General features: G+C 43.2%; 1 pseudogene; it reads left to right on the forward strand.

Moving 5' to 3' along the window:
- The first annotated feature begins 3,382 nt into the window (after positions 1–3,382).
- On the forward strand, positions 3,383–4,322 carry LOC147637718 (cyanamide hydratase DDI2-like; annotated as a pseudogene).
- The last annotated feature ends 589 nt before the right edge of the window (positions 4,323–4,911 follow it).

A 4,911-nucleotide genomic window follows, 5' to 3' on the forward strand; every position in this document is an offset into this window, starting at 1 on the left:
CTTTGAAATCATTTGAGCTCATTTGAAGTGGAAGGCACCAGATCTGGACTCCCCGCATACTCTATTTTTTGCACACAAACCAGAGCATTAATTTGCTAATCAATTATTAATCAGTGCTAATCACTGTACTTTGGTGCAATTGAGGGTTCAAATTAACCATTAGGTATCTGATACAGATCCCTATAACTTCAGATTGCAAATCGGAGTTGGTTTGATACTCCAACCATCCCGTACAAATTGGTTACCCTTAATTTAATGTAATTTCTGGTAAAATTGTGCTGATAAAATTGTGAAAATCATCATTTTGCATTTAACCTTTGGTTAATGCCTGTAAATCTCACTCAAAATCAAGATTATTCACAGCCAGAGTTGCATTTGGGAATGTGCATGAGAATGAATGCTATATGCATTATGTATTGGGCACATTGCATCAGTGTAAAAATGGGAACAGACACTGCCCTTGTCCAGATTAAGGCAAGAGGTAAGACCTCTCGCATAAATTTGGGTTTGCATTGCATAATGATACAAGATAAACATAAAAAGCCCAAAGGAACTGTCAGCAAAACATTGAAACATGTTGCTCACATGGAGCAAAATGACCAGACGGACGAGCTCATGTCCCCAGCCATGAAAGAAGAAGAATATCTCTTCCCAAGAAGAGGATCCACACCAAGAAGATCTGAAGGAAGACATGAACACGAGAAGAGAAGCTGCCACGAGAAGAGAAGCTGCCCCAAGAAGACTGAAAGAAGAGACGGACGCGTGGAGAGATGCTGCCACGACAAGAAGACTGAAGACAAGAGAAGATGTGAGGCTCCAAAGAGTGAGGAGCCATGTGAAAATCTCTGAGAGAGAGAGAGAGAGAGCGAGAGAGAGAGAGAGAGAGAGAGAGAGAGAGAGACCCCACAACCCAATGTAACATGCCCCAATAAAGTAAAACCACCTCTGAGCCACCGATGATGTAGGCCAAGTGGTAGATGTATGTGTGAGCACTTTAGTCAAGGTCGCGGGTGGGCACTTATAGTAGCCTTGGACACATAGAGAGAGAGAGTGTCAAGGACTATGGAGTTTAGGGACTTGAGGCACTGGTCGCGGACTGTCAAGTAAGAAAGAAACTTGATACAGGGTCCAGGTGTGCTGAGATAACTTGAGGGGAGGAGTAGACACTGGTCGCGGACTACCAAGTAAGGGGAGGCAAACTTGGTATAGGGTCTAGGTGTACTAGGATTATTCACTTGAGGGGAGGTGTACTAGGATTATTCACTTGAGGGGAGGTGTGCTGAGATAACTTGAGGGGAGGAGTAGACACTGGTCGCGGACTACCAAGTAAGGGGAGGCAAACTTGGTATAGGGTCTAGGTGTACTAGGATTATTCACTTGAGGGGAGGTGTTGAAATATACAAGTGAATAGGGTGTGTGTGGGAACAAGCCCTTGGTTAGAGGCTGTAAAAGAGGAGATGTAATTGTGAAAGAACCTGTGAAAAGGTTAGAAGAATCTACTGGGAGAGAATAATGGGTAGCATGAGGGAATTTAGGAGTGTGGAGATATTCTGGGAGATATTCAGGGAAAAGAGAAGAGGTGGAGAGAATCAGGCAAAAGGTGGAGATATTCAGGGAGTGAATCATGGAGAAATCAATGGGATTTGATGCTTGATGTAAACTCTATAAATTGAGGCATAGCCCTAATGAGAATTTGCTAGTTTTTGAGTATCCATGCCTACATTAATCTATTTGCTAATTATTCACTAATTACGTCTTAATCATTTCTTAATCACTTTATTAATGATGTTGATTCTAGTGTTTGATCCACCATAGCTCATCATTATGCTCAAATTTCAACATATGTGTGGCTAATGCAAGCAATATCAATAAAAAAATATTAGCTGCTGCTACCATAACATTGAACCAAGGAGAGCATACAACATATGTAGATATAACAACAAAGAGAAGAAAAGGAATTCCTAGTACTTCTTCACCTTCAAGAAACCTCTTTGGAAAATCCCCACAGAAGACTTCTAAAAAGTTGCTCCACTTCCATGAAAAACTCTTGGGAAATAGTTTTGTAAATAGGTTTTTGTTATAAATAAAATCCTACTGTATAATAATTATGACTAAAACTTATTGAGACCATGTATTATTCTATTGATCTTGTTTGAGAGAGATGCTTTTATTTCTAGTGAGACTATGTTACTACGCACGTGCACTTCATGCACGTATTCACTCATCCACCCACTGATTCCAAGTTCTGATGTTTTTTGCATATCACCTTGCTCTTCTCATTTCCTCTGGGATCAACTAGTTCTAGAAATGGATTGTTCACGTCTCTTGAGGAGCGTCAAAAGTTTTCTCCATTTATTCCTTGAAACCATATAAGAAATGTCATGCGTTAGTAATTTTTTAAACAATTAGCATGTATTATGGTAACTCATTAGATTACAAATCAAGAAAAGGGTTTGTATATCTAAGCAAGCTAAGGGTTTTCATGTCAAAACCGACAGAATTCATCCTCTAATATTGTTACTTAAATCTTTCTCTTGACTTCTATTATGTAGGTGTTAATCTGTGCACCTCTCTATAGTTAATTCCAGGGAGTTATAAACCTAAGAGGTATGTGCGAAGGTAGCTCATGATTAGTTATGTTACCCAACATGTTACACAATGCAAGTGGTGTTGGAAGCAAGTAGTCTAATTAAACTAGTGAGGTAAATGGGGGGTTGAGGTGAGTTGGGGTAGGGGAGGGGGTGGTCGATGAGGAGAGGGAGAGAGGGGGGGTGCTAGAGAGAGTGAGAGAGAGAGAGAGAGAGAGAGATAGGGAGGGTTTGGTCGGTGGGGGAAAGAGATAACGGGGGGGTGAATGGTTAGTGAGGGGTAGAGATAAGGGGGGAGAGAGAGAGAGAGAGAGAGAGAGAGAGAGAGAGAAGTTTTGCTTTTTTTTATAATGGAGAAAATACTAAGGGAGATTGTTTTTTTATGGTATTTGGAAAAACTAAAATAAAATAAATACTAAGAGGGTTTTTTTTTAGAAGAGAAAAAAAAGACTAAGGGGGGATTGATGTTTTTTAAAATCAGTGAGAGAAGGGGGGGTTGGTTAGTGAGGAGGGCTGAGGAGAGAAAAGCGAGGGGAGGGACCGGCGGAGATGGGAAACAAAAGTGATAAAGAAGATTACAAAAAATATATGTACAACGCATGTCATTCACGAGACGACTATATGTCACAAGTGAGGAGACAAATACTTTTTCGCCCTAGAGCCGTTCACCAATGGAAGGGAGGCACCTTGGAGAGTTTGTAGTTGCAGCGCACCCATGGGTAAGATCTCCACGACCCAGAAGGAACCCTGCCAATCATACACAGCACTAGAAAGGTTTTTGAACATTGGAGAGCCCTGAGAGGGATGCACACGGCACGTCTATTAAGGTATAAAAAGAGGAGATCAGAGTTGTAGCCTAGCTTGCAGAACTTGAACACTCCTTTTTACTACAGATATCTTTATTAATTCAATTGTGGGGCAATGGCTAATAGTATTGTGAGGGAGTTCGACTACTTTACTAGACTAATAGTATTGTGAATCCAGTGTTGCAAGCCGCTGCCGATGGCAAGTTTCTCCCAAAGCGAATCTCTTTAGCCTCTTTGCCTCTGCCTAGCAATCCGTTAACGGAGAAGGCCACCAAGTCGGCTCACGACGAGGAAGACCCTTCCATCTTTGCACACTCCCTGCGCAGTTACTACTTCGGGACGACGGCCATCGCCAAGGAGGTCTTTACCGATATAGGGTGGGATTCCTAGACGTTCTACCTGGCCGCCATCTTGCACGACATCAAGTGCACGCACAAGGCCTTCCACGAGGCCGCCATGACTTTCGAGTTCCATGGGGGGATGGCCGCCCGGGCTTTCCTGCTGGAGACACGGGCGGCTTCACACGTCGCCGACACTGTGATGGAGGCTATCTGTCGCCACAAGGATAGCAGCTATACCAGCTCTGGGTTCTCGCCGGAGGGCCAGATGCTGCGATTCGGCGCCCAGCTCGACGTGCTCGGCAATTATTCTGGGCTCATCCACGCCGACACCATCTCCGATGTCATGCAGAAGTACCCCAGACAAAACTTTAATAACGTGTTTGCTGACACTCTTCTGGAAGAGGCTCACGTGAAGCGCTTCTGTACCGATGTTTTTTTCCTTAAGCCCGGCCAAATCGACGGCATCCGCAAGAACCCCGTCATGAAGGCTTATGACGGCTGGTGATGAAGTCGGATCAGCTAAAGTTCCATCAGCGTGCAGACGGCGAGCTAATTTAGAATGGCTTCTGATGAAATAATTGATCATCTGTTGTGATGAAATAATTGATCATCTGTTGTTGTACAGTTGTAAAAATTTGCATGAATAAATGGATCGTTTCTTTCATAATTCTGCTGCCTGGAGTGAGGTTTGAAATGTAACTGGCTTGTTAATCCCCCATAATCCCCACGTCCCCCACAAACAAGCTCATGTTTCTCCGTCTCGATCAAAGCAGGGCGCCGCGCTTAGGAAGGTCAAAGCAGGCCTAACTAGTACGATGGAGGCGGGGTGATGCAGCGTATGGGATGATGCAGCGCCTGGGGGTTGCCTCGGGCGACGCCGCGATGGTAGGGCGGAGCTGACAAGAAGGACTCGTCGCGCCTTGCCTTTTAAGTGGGTGGCTCTTTTTAGTGACAATTTTTATCTAAGAAAGTGAAAAATTATGTATTATTGTTGTATAGTCAGTGTTATTCTCTCACTAAGTGCACGCTACAAAAGATAAAGTAATAACATGTAGGCTTAGAGAAATTAATACATGCTCACATAGATGTGGTAGTATAAATGTATCCCGAAGATCTATCCACAACTTATTGAAGTCAACTGCAACAAATCCACTATTGTCTCTTTTTCTCACATTG

Source organism: Cibotium barometz, chromosome 6 (assembly GCF_041138505.1).
Source record: "Cibotium barometz isolate CiBa-2024 chromosome 6, ASM4113850v1, whole genome shotgun sequence".
Classification (NCBI taxonomy): Eukaryota; Viridiplantae; Streptophyta; class Polypodiopsida; order Cyatheales; family Cibotiaceae; genus Cibotium; species Cibotium barometz.